Here is a 15,087-nt window from a genome sequence, read left to right as displayed (position 1 = left end):
TTTGTTTACGGTCCTGGATTCATCCATGGCCGACTGCGGTTCAAGTCCCGGACCCAGTGGCTTGAAAATCACACCATGCCCAAAAATCCCAAGGGGAGAATGGAGGAGAGGGTTGCTGCATGGCCATTCCCCAGGAGGGGTTTCTCACTTTCCCTCTCTTCGTCTGTCTCGGGTGAGTGCACGCGGCCTAGGAGAAAAAGAAACACCAGCAGGAGAGGTAGCTCTGTGGGCAGGGTTTGGCCCTGCGAACAGCGTCTAGAATGGTGTGTTTGCACCACACGGCAGGTGCGCAGCAGGCGCTCGAACGAATAGAGCGCGCTTCGGAGGGAGAACACGGAACGTGCCCAGCACTGCCCACGCTGAGCTCTGGGCCGGGCGGCTTCCCTTTCCCCCAGAGCGCACACTCTCCTTCTGAGGCTCTCGGGCCCTCTGCTGTGCACCTCTTCGAGGCCACCCTTTGGCAGCCGTCGTGGGCTTGTGCATTTATGCTTGCTGCTGCTTAGCTTATTAGGGTGACAGCAGGCCTCCCCATCCTGTACCCACATCTGTCTCCAGCCCTCCCACCTCCTTGTTGCGTCTTCACTTTAGAGTTTTATTCTGCCCCAGAGACGTGACCGACTCTCTAGGGTCTCCACAGACCTGCCAGGTCCAGAGGGGCCTGGTCCTGTCTTACCTGTGGTCTGATGCCCGGGGCATGTTGTCCGTCCTCTGAGATGTCTTCCATGGTTTCCAGAAGACCGGCTTACCGACTTAGTGGGCCCCTTGCCACCCTGGCTGCAGCCGCGTGGCCTTGACACCCCCTCTGAGCTGCTCGGTGTCTGTGTGCTGTTTCCTTGATCCTGAGCACCTCAGGTGGCCCGGCCTTTGGGCTGCGGTGTCGCGTTAGGTTCCGTGGATCTGGAGAGGGTGGGACGTCTTAGCATCTAGGAGAGCGACAGCACAGTGGTTCTTAGTCCTGGGGGTGACCCTCGGGGAGCTGGGCAGTGAGTGTTTTTGAAGTAAGAACTAATGAAAGCTGAGCAGGTCTCCGGTTTCTGTATCTGTCTCCTCCACGCTCTCTCCCTTCACCGTGCACTTACATGCGTGAGTGCTGCCTGCTGCCTCCCATTCTTCCTGGGCCTTCAGAGTGGGAGATGTGTCCATGTAGCCCATGGCCTGGCACACGGGGGAATGGGCGTGCATGTGTGTATCTGCATTGGCGTGCACGGCATGCGCATGCGTGTGTGTTTCTGTGCACAGCGTGGGAGTGTGCATGCGTGTGTGCGTACGTGTGTCTGCATGTGCTTCTGCTCTGGTGACGGCCCTCCTGCGGGCCCCTGATCTTCCAGTCGGCCCCGTGACCCGCCTCCTCCGCCTCGTGCTTCCTCTCTAGTGAAGCTTCTAGAGTCACTTCCTTAGCCCTCCCTCTCTGGTGGCCCCTCGCCTGTGCTTTGGGCAACCGTCTCCTCATCCAGAGCTGTGACCTCGGTACCTGTCAGAGTGTGTCTCCGGAGGTTCCCCGTGCTCCCCTGCAGGCTCCTGCTTAGATGCTGGGCCGTGTCCCTCCAGGGGGAACCCTGACTCGCCCGTCCCCTCTCCCCTCTGCCCCACCTCCATGGGGTCAGCAGGTGCAGCCAACTCTGAGACACTGATCTTGACAGCTCCAGCCCCGGCACTGGGGCCCCTTGCACTCACACCTCTGTCCTCGTTCCTGGAGCAGTGTCCCCTCACCTCGGGCACAGTCTCCTTGGCCCAGCACAGCTGTCAGTCTCCTTTCTCAAATACGGACCTAGCTGGCACGGGAGTGGCTTCACCCTCCGTGACTCCTTACTGCCCCGGATGGAGCCAGGCTCCAGGTGGCACCCAGGCCTCTGCCTTGGCTCAGCCATTGCCAGCGGCGCCCCAGAAACCCCGGCAGGCTCCCTTCTCTACCGGGTACAGAACTATGCCGCCACCTCTGGTCACCTCCGCTCGCCGCATCAGTGTCCCCGTCCATGTGCCACGGTGTGGGCCCTGGAGAGCCCCAGGCTCCCGGGTAGCGGGGCGCCTGGCCATAGCTGAGGCCCCTGGGGCTGCCCAGTTGAGCCGAGGGTCTGGCGCTCACCCCGTGACTGACCCAGCCCTTGCAGGTGAGTGGATTCCTGTGCCCTGACAGCCCGAGGGGGCTCACCTCTGCCCTCTGCGGGCTCCGTGACCTCCCGGGCCAGCCAGGGAGCACCGTGGCAAAGCTCATGTGCCTTTCTCAAATCCGCTGTGAGCCCTAAGATTCAACTGTTTCGTATTTCTGAAGCGGGACTTTGAGTGGATCGTTACTAAAATGTTTAGCTGGGGCCCTAAACAGTAATTCAGGTTCCAAAGAGTCAGGTCAGCGCGTCCTGAGGCCCGCGAGGCCCCGCCAGCAGCGGCACGCAGAGCTGTCGGTAGCGCTGGACTCCTGCCTCGGTGCCAGGGACGCGGGAGATTGCCGTCATCTCGTGACGACCTTTTTAAATTTCTTTGCAGGTGGAGGAGGAAAGGTGCCGCCTTGGCATGAAGACAGACTCGCTTAGTTGCCAGTCATTTAAGCTGAGTGCATTGTGATTTCCAATAATTGAGGCAGTGGTTCTAAAAGCTGTCTACATTAATGAAAAGAGCAATGTGGCCAGCTTGACTAAGCCGCCAGCGTGCGCAGCACCGGCAGGACGGCCCGGGTCTCGACGGACTGGTGCATGCTAGCTGTCTAGGTTTACATAATGGTTTTTAAAACTCTGGTCTTTTAAAGTAGTCTTAACCGCTTTTAATATGGAGACGTATGAGAGTCCCTCTCCTCTCCCGCGTGCGCCCGCAGGAGAAGCGATGCTGGAGAACCGCGCTTGCCCCTTCCAAGTGCTGCCCCGTGAACAGTCTCCACCACCTCCCCTGCAAACGTCCAGTGATGCAGAGGTAATGGACGTTGGCTCTGGTGGTGATGGACAGTCCGAACCCCCTGCTGAGGACCCGTTCAACTTCTACGGAGCTTCTCTTCTCTCCAAAGAACCCTTCTCTAAGGGCCGCCTCCTCATAGACCCGAACTGTAGTGGCCACAGCCCGCGCACCGCCCGGCACGCACCTGCGGTCCGGAAGTTCTCCCCTGACCTTAAGTTGCTTAAGGATGTAAAGATTAGCGTGAGCTTTACCGAGAGCTGCAGGAGTAAGGACAGGAAGGTGCTGTACACGGGAGCGGAGCGCCACGCTCGGGCCGACGGCGGCGCGCTCCTTAGTCCCGGCAGTGGAGACGTGCATGCTTGTCCCTTTGGCGGGAGTGTCGGTAACGGGGTAGGCGGAGGGGGTGAGAGTGCGGATAAGAAGGATGAGGATGAGCTGGATCAGGAAAAGAGAGTGGAGTACGCAGTGCTCGATGAGTTAGAAGATTTTACTGACACTTTGGAGCTAGATGAAGAAGGAGCAGGCGGGTTCACGGCTAAAGCGATCGTTCAAAGAGACAGAGTGGACGAAGAGGCCTTGAATTTCTCCTACGAGGTATGTTGGCGCCCCCTCCTGTGCAGAGGCTCTTAGCAAAACCTAGAGAGGTTTGGGGATCACGGCATCTTTTGAAAACAGGGAAATGAAAACACAAACCCCAAACGAGGTGGGATAGCGCTGATGTGGAGGAGGGGCAGGCGTCAGGGGTCTAGACCTTTAAGTGTCATCACAGAGGTTTGGCTGACGGGCCACCTGTACCCCGTGTCCCACCTGATTGGCAGGTGCTGCTGAGAAGGGCTCCTGGGCGCTGTGTGGCCCGGAGCCGGCGCCTTGGCTTCAGTCTCCTCCCGTTTGCTTTTCAGACGGCCACGGCCCTGAGGCACGCCTAGCCCCTCGAGAGCACCTCCCTCTGGGTCTGCTCTCGCTCGAGCTGTTGAGACCGCCCGGGTCCCGGGCAGCAGGCTCTGAACAGCGTGTTTTGCAGGATGACTTTGACAACGATGTGGACGCTCTGCTGGAAGAGGGTCTCTGTGCTCCCAAAAAGAGACGAATAGAGGAAAAATACGGAGGAGACAGCGACCACCCGTCTGATGGAGAGACGAGTGTGCAGCCAATGATGACCAAGATTAAGACTGTGCTCAAAAGTGAGTCGGTGGGTCAGGGAGCAGCAGCAGCGGCAGCAGCTCAGTGGTTTCCATAGAGAAACCCTCGGAGAGCCAACCCTCTGGTCGGGCAGCAGTTTAGAGGCACGTGTTTGAGGATGAGGCGGTCTGTCTGACACAGGGAAAACAGGACACCGTCCACCCCAGATGCACGACCCAGGTTCTGATGCCCAATCATGCCGTGGAAACCAGAGTGGCAAGGAGGGAACCCCCTGAGTTGGGGACGTTGGTGTGTGCTGGGAGACAGTGCTGGCAGCCAGCGGTGTGGAGGGGGCAGATAGTCCAGGTCCTGCTTCTACAAGTGTCATGAGAAGCCACCAGAAGCAGGCAGGTTTTGTACCCGACTTATTTAAAAGCGTGGCTCCTGGGCCGCAGCATGGCGTGGACACTTCAGGTGGCTGCGGTGGAGGTGTTCAGAGCAGAGGCAGCGGCCAGTGGGGATGTCTGGCTCAGTGGAGAGGCTGAAGAGATGCACGGAGACTAGACGCACAGACGAGACCCGTGGGGCGCACAGACGAGACCCCCGGGGCGCATAGACGAGACCCCCGGGGTGCACAGATGAGACCCCTGGGGCGCACAGACGAGACCCCCGGGGTGCAGAAGGCAGCAAGACATGGCTGACGGGAAGACCCGCGCCCGCCCGCCCTGTGTAGCTGCCCATGCCGCTGGGAGTGCAGTGCAGGACAGTTTTGAGATAGGCAGTCGCTGCTGGGAAGAACCTGGGGCTGCCCCTTCCGGAGGAGGCAGGGGCCAGTCTTGACCTCGGCGGCTCTGGACGGCTGGCTCTGTGTGCTTCCGGTGCTTCTGTGATCTCGGTCTGAGCAGGCGGCCCACGTCTGCCGAGCAGTCCCCGGGCAGCAGTCGACCTGGCCTCCGCTGGCTCGCGAGGCAGGAACTGCAGCAGGGCTGCACACGCACAGCGGGCAGCTGCCTGTGAGCTCGTCAGAGGGCGGGCCGGCACGCCACTTTCGGCCTCAGAGGAGCCCCTGCACGGCCCATGTCCCGTGCGTGCTTGGCTCTGTTGCGTTTGCTGCTTCTCCTGACTTAGGTCGAAGCAGGTGTAGGCAGCCCCGTCTTGGCCCAGGCCCGTGGGACAGTGACACACAGACTCTTCCCATCTGCAGCGGGTGTTGGGCCTGTTCTGAGCTGCCGGGTGGGACCCAGCCCTTAGTCCTTTGCCCCGAGAGTCCCTTTAGGAAGATCAAGGTTTTGATAAATCTTCACTGTGTTGCCCCCAGCAGCCAGGTCTGTCAGTGGCAGGTGGCAAGTGGGTAGTTAACACGTCTCTAAACCTCTTCCGCGACCGCCTATAAGGCAAGGACGGAGGCGGGAGTAGCAACTTAGGACCGGTTTGGACGCCTCGGTCCGAAGTAGTGCTTCCTGTGCTGGTGAGCGTGCAGCTCGCCCCGGGAGGCTGTCAGCTGGCCACAGGTGTGGACTCCAAGGCAGCAGCTCCTAAGCTTCCCCAGCGCCTGCCGAGCAGGCGGGGGGGACCCCAGTGTCCCCGGCCTCGCCAGCTGAGGGACAGGAGGCCAGGCCTGGACTGAAGCCGCGCACAGCTCTGCTCTGGGCTCCTTCATAGCATGTTACTGTGAACAAGTTCCCACTAAGTGCCTCATGCATATTGGTCCTGAGGGGACAGCGATGAGCACAGCAGATACGAAGCAGTGTCTGCAGTGCGGGGGTTGCTGCAGTGGCAGCTCTGAGTGTTTGTACTTTGTTCTCTTTCTAAAAATTATTTTATGTATTACTAAGTTTGCTGTAGAGTATGTGTGCTCAGCATAGAGAGAGGTGGGGGGAACGAGAGAGCAAGTCACCAGGTCCAGGACTTGAACCATGGCTGGCCACGTGGAAGTCCAGTGTCCTAACCACCACGCTACCTACCGGCTCTGCTCTGTCGTTGAAGTGATTGCGGACGTTCTTGTCTTCCCTGCAGGTCGTGGCCGCCCCCCTACAGAGCCGCTGCCTGACGGGTGGATCATGACATTCCACAACTCCGGAGTCCCCGTCTATCTGCACCGAGAGTCCCGGGTTGTCACCTGGTCCAGGCCGTACTTCTTGGGAACGGGCAGCATACGGGTAGGGGGGCCTCAGTCACGAGCTCAGGCTTGTCCGTTCTCTGGCTGAGGCGGGCACACCTGCACGTGTCGCACTGCATCCCGCAGAGGCGGGGAAAGGCGTCGGGTTTGCAGACTTCCGGGTCACCCTGGTAATCCCTGTCGCAACTTCACTGTCCACAGAAACACGACCCTCCTCTGAGTAGCATCCCCTGTCTACATTACAAGAAGATGAAGGACAACGAGGAGCGAGAGCAGAACAGCGAGCTCACCCCCAGTGGGGAGGTGTCCCCTGCTAAGCCTCTGAGCCGCTCTGCAGAGCTGGAGTTCCCCCTGGAAGAGCCCGACCCCACGGGTGCTGACTCAGGGCCCCCGGATGAGAAGGACCTACTGGGGGCCGAGGCGACCCCTGGGGCCCTGGGGCAGGTGAAGGCCAAAGTCGAGGTGTGCAAAGATGAATCAGTTGGTAAGTTTCCCCGAGGAGCTTCTTCCCTCCTTGCCACCGCCTTCAGCGGTGCTGCCGTATCCCACGCCCTCCCCAGGGGCTGGTTCCCTGCTAAAGACCACCGTCCGGTTTTGTCCATGCCCCACGTGGTGGAGAGGCCATCTCTCTGCTCTTGCAGCTCGCCGGCCCGTCCTTGGCCTCAGCAGGGCCCCAGGCTGAGGCTGGAGACGGCTGCCCGCAGGGTCTCCCTGCCTCCTCGCTGCTTGCTGTAGGGTCTTTGCTCGAGGTTGGCCTTTGCAATGGGGTCTGCTCACATGGCGTTTCTGAGTTTTCCCGACGAGTGTGCTGCGAGCCTCTTCAGCCCCTGGCCTTGCTGTTGGGAGGCTCACTGCCGTGGGACAGTTCTTCCAGCCCTAGCCGGGGGCTGTGCATCGAAACTGCTCGTTCCCTCTCCTGCACCTGTCGCGTGGTTCCCACTCACGTCCGAGCTCTCTTCAGTGCTGGCACCTCTCTCGCTGTCCTTCTCATTCACGTTTCTTTTTTTGCTAGAGGGCACATGTGCTTACCAGAGAGTTGGGGGGAGAGGGAGAATGCACCCCACAATGGGGCATGTTTTTTGAAGCCTCTGGGGCCAGGGTTTGAAACACGATTGGTCTTGTGGGATCTGGCTCCCCTAACCACCGTTGCCCTCGCTTCCAGGGAGGGTTTCCACGTCGAGGGCCTCTGCTCCCCTATATTGCCGCCCCCAGCCGTGTCCTGCCTCCATTGGGCGGGTGGCGGGTGGGTGGGGTCGGGGAGAGAGAAGGGCTGCAAGGACTGGGAGCTGTTGCTGAGGAGGGCAGGTGGCCTGGGCAGAGGCTGACAAGTGCACAGGCCCCGAGGCACGGAGCTGCCGGGACGTTAAGGCGTGTGGGGGCCGCAGGAGGAAAGGGGCCGGCCAGGTAGCTAGAGCAGCGGGCAGACACTGCTGTGGGGCCGGGGTTTGTCACGGCGAGGACGAAGCTTGGAGGCCGGCCAGTTTCTTTACTTTTTCCCTTTTAAGTTTATCCATTTCTTCAATGAGAGAGAGAGGGCATCCCCAACAGGGTCTCCAGGCCATGATCCACCCCAGTTCCAGCCAGCCTGGACATAGGCATGAGTACACCCATCCAGCGTGTCCCAGGACGCATTGGCCCGTGTGGGTCCAGCCGTCACCACTGAGCCCTGGGTCTTTTTTAAGCTCCCCCCTTTCTTTATATTTTTTACATTCTTGCTTTCTTGTTTTTGCCCTGAATAAAGTAAGACATCACAGAGAGTTGTCCATAAGGGTCCTGCCAGAATAACTGGGGCCGGCCGAGTGAGGAGATCTGATCCCGTGTGGGGGCGGGAGATGGAAGTGTGACCTGGGCTGTCCTGTTTACGGGGCTCAAGGGACAGGACTCGGACATTGGAAGTCTAGTCATTGGTTCTTGGGTGAATCCCGAGCAGATCTCGAGGAATTTCGCAACTACTTGGAAAAGCGTTTTGACTTTGAGCAAGTCACTGTGAAAAAGTTCAGGACTTGGGCAGAGCGGCGGCAGTTCAACCGAGAAATGAAGCGGAAGCAGGCCGAGTCCGAGAGGCCCATCCTGCCGGCCAATCAGAAGCTCATCACTTTATCCGTGCAAGACGCACCCACCAAGAAAGGTGAGTGGGGCCTGGGAACGTCAGCGTGGGCAGGCCAGTGGCGCGGGCTCTCTTCTTCGCTCTCCGGTTCTTGCCATGGGGCACGTGCACTCGCCAGAGAGACAGGGAAGGTGAGAAGTCACTTGGGGGGATGCCATGCCCCTGTCGGGGGCTTCTGGGCATGCAGGCACACACGCCCGGCATAATTTTCAAGCTGCTGGGTCCAGGACTCAAACCCTGGTCGGCCGCGTGGGTGTCCAGCCCCACAACACCACCTGCTAGCCCCCAGCAGGTGTTTTAATTGTGTATGTTTATGAGTGAGTTGCATTTGATTTAAAGCCTGCGTTTATCTCACGCGTGCAAAGGTCAGCCCCATTCGAACTCGCGAGCCCCTAGGTGATGGCCCAGAGAGGTGTGTGGTGCTTGCCCCCAGGTGACAGGTGGTGACCCAGTGGGGCATGCAGCGTCGGGCCCTGGGCAGAGCTTTCGGCGGCCCCTCCTGCTCCCGCTGAGACGGCCTTCTCGTCACAGAGTTTGTCATTAACCCCAACGGGAAGTCCGAGGTGTGCATCCTGCACGAGTACATGCAGCGCGTCCTCAAGGTCCGCCCCGTGTATAATTTCTTTGAATGTGGTAAGTTTGGCTTTCCCTGCTTCGGTCCTAAGGACTCACTCGGCGTCGCTCGGTCGGGCTGGGAAGGTGGGAGCTGCCCGTGGCCCCGCTCTAGCAGGGTGGGAGTGAGGGGGCGAGAAAGGAGGGCACGTGCCTTCCTTCATGCACTTGTGCCCCTCCGTCCTGGTGGCTGCCCTGCTGGCCCCTGCCCCCCCGTTGTCATGCACAGCCTCGCACGAAGAGGGCCTCCCGCTCTGCCTTGGGTCCTCTCCCTGGTCTCCTGGGGCCCGCAGGTGGCTGAGGGTCCTTGGGCCTGCGCTTCCTGCCAGCTCCACCCTTCGTGGGCACCCTCATCACACCTGTGAGGACCAGCGGGTCTCAGCCTCTTGGGCATCATTTCTGTGGCTCACTGTGCCTGCGCACCCCCACCCACAGCCCTCTGTCTTTCATAGACCGTGGGCTCTGTCCAGGCGGCTCCTCGGCTCGCCGTGCCACCGTCCCCCATTGCCCTCAGATTTCCCACCTGCTCCCCTGCTGCTGACCGTCCTGTCTCCACGCCTCGGGGAGCCCCCTTGCGGGTCTCTGCAGTCGAGCACAGACTTGGCTGTTCGTGTGGGCAGGCTGTTTGTGTGCGCGCTTTAAATGTCTTGGCAAGTGTGTTGTAAAACAAGCAATTTTAATTTTAAGAGAACCCAAGTGAGCCTTTTGGTGCCTCGGTGACCATTGATGGTGTGACTTACGGATCTGGAACTGCAAGCAGCAAAAAACTCGCGAAGAATAAAGCTGGTAACGTGCTCGCCGGGTGTCTCAGGGGCCCGAGTGCCCGCCTGTCTGCTCACCCCGCCGCTCCGCTCGGGAGGGACTGGGCGGCTCAGGCTGGGGTCGTGGGTGTGTGCATCCTTTTATTTACGGGATCGTCTGCTTTGACTTTTTAATTACGTGCTCATTGGAAAAGGCTCAAATAGAGAAGGTAAAATGTAAGACTTAAAAGGGCCTTGTCTGCTGAGTGACAGGTGTTCCAGCGCCTTCCTCCCCATTCTGGGTGTGCTCAGAACCAGCTGGGCTGCCCTAGGTCACCTGGGAGTGGGCTCGGTTTTTGGTTTTGGTTTTAATTTTGCCAGAGGGCATGTGCGCCAGCTGGAGAGAGAGAGAAGGCTCTCCCCTCCCCTGGCGGGGACGGTCATGCCACTGTCCCTCCTCTCTCCTTCCTTTGGGGGTTTCGGCCATGCGTGCATGTGCAGCAGACGCGCCCAGTGTGTTTCTTTCTCTCTCTTTAGCCTTTAACCTTTTAAAGGTATTAACCAGGTGAGAGTGGCAGGGCGTTTTCTAACCCTTCATGTAAACTCCAAGTTTGTTCTTTTATGGACAGACAGCTTACATTACTCTAGTTGCAGAAATTCCCTCCATGTTCCCCCTATCCCAGCATGTTTCTGTTTCTTTCTTTTCTTTTTTTTTATGAATTATTTATTTTATTATTATTTTTAATCTTGACAGAGAGGGACAGAAAGGGAAAGTGAGAAAGCAAGTCACCAGATCTGGGACTCCAACTGCGGTCAGCCATGTGGGAGTCCAGCGCCTTAACCACCACACCACCCGCTGGTCCCAGCATGTTTCTTTTAAGAGAGATTTTTTTCCTATAGGGTGTATGCCCTCATTGGACAGAGAGATAGAAAGTGAGAAATCACCCCCCAGGGGGGATGGCCACACCACAGTCCCTTCTCCTCCATTCTCCTCTTGGGATTTGGGGCGTGCACACACAAACGCCCAACATGAGTTTTAAGTCTCCGGGTCTGGGACTCAAACCGTGGTCGTACGTGGCTGTTCAGCGACGTAACCATTATGCCATCTGCTGCCCCTCCCCCCCGGCCCCGGCATCTTGAAGCCGTCGGCTCAGGGACTTGAACTCCATTGTTGGACACGTGGGATCCAGCTGTTTTAACCACTACACCACAGGCAGCCCATGTGGTTCTTTTTTGTTTGTTTTTGTTTTTGTTTTAAGTTTTAGTGTTTTTTGCCACAGGGTTCGTGCACTCATCGGAGACAAATGGAAAGTGAGAGATTGCCCCCCGGGGAATGGCCATGCCGCAATCCCTTCTCCTCCATTCTCCTCTCAGGATTTTGGGCAAGCACGTGCCCAGTGTGATTTTCAAGCTGCTGGGTCCAGGACTTGAACTGTGGAGTCAGCGATGTGGGATCCAGCTGCCTTTACCACCACGGCACCTGCCAGCCTGAGTGGGTTTGTTCTATACCAAGAAGCATGGTGGGAGAGAGGGGAGGTGGCCAGCACCCCGCTGCCTCCACTTAGCAAGGCCGTCCCCTAGTCCTGGGGCTCCTGGCTCAGACTGCCCCCGCTGGGCACAGCCTTGCACGCTGGCCGGAAAGCTTGTGTTTCGGGTGGAAACCGGCTTCTCCTTTGGGCCACGCCCTGGCTGTTGGCTTCCGTGCCCAGCACTGGTGGTAGTCGGTGTTCTTTCACACGAGCCGTGGGCTTCAGCTCTGGGCTAATCTGGCCTCTTCCGAGGGGGCCGCTCCTGAGGCTGCTCCTGGGGATTACAGCACAGGCTCTCGCTCCTTCAGCCAGTTCCCGTGTTTCTGCCCTTGCTGTTGGGTCCCAGAGCAGGCCGGCCCTGCACAGCAGGCGGTGGCCCGTCTGGCCAGTCCCCCCGGCTCTCAGGCAGTGACGGCGCGAGTCCGTGGGAGCCAGTGCCCCTCCACATTGCCGTCTTGGACGGCAGCTGCCAAGGATGATTGGAAGCCCTTCCGTCTGCACGGCTTCCTGGCCTTGGGGACAGGCCTTACACTCGTCTGCCCAGTCAGCAGAAGGCCTGCTGTCCGTCATGGCAGACAGATTCTGTCTGAGAGACTCTCCCAGCTCCACCAGCTGGGTCTTACCGAGGTCGCTCTGCAGGCCCCTGTGGAGTGGGCCTGCTGTGGGGTGCGTCCTGGGGCGTGGACGCTGCTGTTCCCTCTGTAGGTCACCTGCTGTCCTCCCTGCTGGCTTCTCGGCGTCTTTACTCAGATGAGTCCTAGCACTTACGGCTCTGCAGGGTCGGGCTGAGCTGTCAGCCACCGGCTGTCGCGGACCAGCCCTGCTTCCAGCAAGGGCGACAGCCCTGCTCACACAGCCGCCTGTGCTCGGCCTCTGGCCACTCCGCCTGTGCTCGGCCTCTGGCCAGCCGTGTGCTCTGGCTGTACATGCTCGCCCCGAGGGTCCTGCAGGTCTGGCCTGCCCCCCGGCAGCCGCTGCTGGCTCTGGTTCGCACACGTGCAGTTGTCCTCCGAGGCACTCTGCGTGGCCCTCCTGGCCGTCCATCACACATACAAAAGCTAGTCCTCCTGAAAACAGACCTGAGTTCTTCCCTCATCCGCCGTGAGGCCCTTGGGACAAAGCACGCTCACTAGGTGTGGCCCGGGAGGCTTCCTGCCCAGCCCGCCCACTGTCCCCTTGCCTCGAGATGTGCTTTTCTCCCGTCTCTCCTGACGCTGCCCTCGAAGTGCTGCTGCTCTGCTAGGGCCCTCACTCACCCTCAGCAGCTCGCCGTGCAGGCTGGGCAGCCCACCTGCCTTCCCTTGCAGGCCGAGCCCCAGGGAGGCTGCGCCCAAGCCCTCACCCTTAGGCCTTTTTCTTTTCATAGCCCGAGCCACACTGGAAATCCTCATCCCCGACTTTGTTAAACAGACCTCAGAGGAGAAGCCCAAAGACAGTGAAGAGCTCGAGGTGAGTGCAGAGGTCCTGCCCTGTCAGCCGTGCCGCAGTGCCGCCGCGCGCCACGTGGGTGTGAGCCGGGGCCGCACCCCTGCCCTCCGTGCCTGGGCCGGGGTGCAGACTGCAGCCTCCAGGCTTCTCGGCCCAGCTGTGGTCATGCACTCCGGTAGGTGTTGCTCCTTGAAAGCTGAGGCTACACGGGAGGCCTGGATTCGGTTCCCACCCTGTCCTGAGAAGCCGAGTGCTAGCGGGGAGACTGAGGCAGAAGAGTTACCACAGAGCCAGACCTTGGGTGAAAAGAAAAGGGGAAACTTGCTTATCTTTTTTTTTTTTTTAATTTGCTAAAGGGCGCATGCATTTTCTAGAGAGACAGGGAAGATGAGAAAACACCCCATGATCCCTTCTCCATTTTCTTGCGATTTTGGGCACACATGCACACGTACCTGGTGTTTCAAGTCACCAGGTCCAGGACTTGAACAGTCAAGTCTGCCATGTGGGATCCATCCACCTTAACCTCCATGCTATCAGTGGCCTGAAACTTGCTTATCTTTGTGCAAGCTGGGGGGAAATGTCCTTTCTTTTTTTTAAAAAAAATTTTTATTTACTTAATTTCATTTATTATTGTTATTATCATTATCATCCAGTTTGACTAGAGAGAGAAGGTAAGTGAGAAAGCAAGCCACCAGTTCCAGGACTTGAACTGGTTGGCCATATGGCAGTCCAGTGCCTTTACCCACCATGCCACCTGCTGGCCCCAAGGGAAATGTCCTTTCTAATGGGAATTTTCTTTCTTTTTTTTTTTTTTTGTCGCTTATATTTTGCAACTTTGTGTGTTCACTATAAATGTTGATTGTGGTGGGAGTGAACCTTTGACACTGGCAGGTTTAGATTGTTCTTTACATTAGGAGTCATTTAAAACTAGTTATAAGCCTTTTTAGGTAAATAGGATTCTATGATTATAGCAAGGGCTTTTCAAAATCTGCAGGATGCATCTTTATTTTATTTATTGAGAGAGAGAGAGAGAGAGAGACTTTTGCTATAGAGCGTGTGTGCTTGCCAGAGAGATAGAGACAGGCAGAAGGAGGTCAGAAGTCACCCCCCGGGTGGGGATGGCTATGCCATAATCTCTTTTCCATTCTCAGGATTTTGGGTACGCACACACATGCGCCTGGTGTGTATTTGAAGCCACCTGGTCTGGGACTCGAACTGCAGTTGGCCTTGTGGGAGTCCAGCACCTCAATCACTATGCCACCTGGTCCAAGGGTGCATTTTGAAGTAACAGCTCTATCGAGGTCATTTACATACCTTAAAATCCAAGCCGTTGCGCTGCACAGCTGTGGGATCGGGCTTAGTGCCGTACAGCTCTCGCCACGCTCTGCCTGTGGGGTGCCCTCGCCCGTCACTCCGGGAGACCCACTGACTGTCACTTCCAGTCTTCCCCTGCTCTCAGCGACCAAGAAACTGCTCCCCATCCCCCTACATTTGCTGGTTCTGGAGTCGTGTACGACATGGTCCCTGTGACTGGTGTCCTTCGCTTAACACACGGTGGTAGTTGCGGGTTTTTATCAGATTGAGGAAGTTTCCTTCGATTCTGGGTTTGCTGAGTTTTCTTTTTCTTTTCTTTTCTTTTTTTAAAATCAGGAATGGATGTTGGATTTTTGTCAAAATGTATTTTCTTCTGTTGAGACGATGCTTGTTTTTCGTCTTATTTTACTGGTGTGCTGTTTTGTATTGATTTTCCAGTGTTCAGCCTTGCGTTCCTAGGAAAAATCACACTTGATTATGACATAATCATTTTTCTTTTTCTTTTTTTTGGAGAGGTTTTTGCTATAGGGCGTGTGCACTCTCCAGACAGACAGAGACAGAGAGTGGGAGTCCAGCGACATAGCCATTACGCTAACTGCTGGTTCCCCTTTCGTTCTTGATTTTAGTAATCTGAGTTTTGTTTTTCTTGGCCCGTTTAGCTAAAATTTTATCAATGTTGTTCATATTTTCAAAGACTTTATCTCTGGTTATGTTGATTTTCCTTCTGAAATGAGAAGTCACTTAGACAGCCCGACCAGGTGATGATCCTCTGTCCTCGCCTTCTAGTTAGTGGGGGTGACAGGGGTGCCCTTGCGCACCCGGCCTGCACAGGTGGGCTGTAAACCAGACCTGAGCCTTCCGTGTGGGCCCAGCCCATGCACTGGCTCCCTGCACCTGTGCCACTATTGCTGGGCCCTGTTGTTTTTTCTTTTTGGAGAGGTTTTTGCTATAGGGCGCGTGCGCTCGCCAGAAAGACAGAGAGAGACAGAGAGACAGAAAGTGAGAAATCACCCCCCAGGGATGGCCAAACCATAATCCATTCTCCTCTCGGGATCTTGGGCACGCATGCACACGCGCCTGGCGTGAGTTTAAGCCACCGGGTCTGGGACTCGAACCGCGGGCGACTGCATGGGAGTCCAGTGACATAGCTATTCCGTTAGCTGCTGACCCCAGGCCCTGCTTTTTTGAAACATTTTCTTACCTGTTTCCACTCTGGTCTGTATTGCTGCTTTGTCA

General features: G+C 57.5%; 1 non-coding gene across 1 annotated transcript; it reads left to right on the top strand.

Annotated features, from left to right (window-relative positions):
* Positions 1-2,868: 2,868 nt before the first annotated feature.
* On the top strand, positions 2,869-2,929 carry MIR1306 (microRNA mir-1306). Its single transcript, NR_129385.1, has one exon. It is a non-coding gene; the product is annotated as a microRNA mir-1306 (primary transcript).
* Positions 2,930-15,087: the final 12,158 nt, after the last annotated feature.

This window comes from Tupaia chinensis, unplaced genomic scaffold (genome assembly GCF_000334495.1).
Source record: "Tupaia chinensis unplaced genomic scaffold, TupChi_1.0 Scaffold000287_1, whole genome shotgun sequence".
Classification (NCBI taxonomy): Eukaryota; Metazoa; Chordata; class Mammalia; order Scandentia; family Tupaiidae; genus Tupaia; species Tupaia belangeri.
Note: the sequence above shows the minus strand (reverse complement) of the source record. Positions and strands in the feature narration are given on the sequence as shown.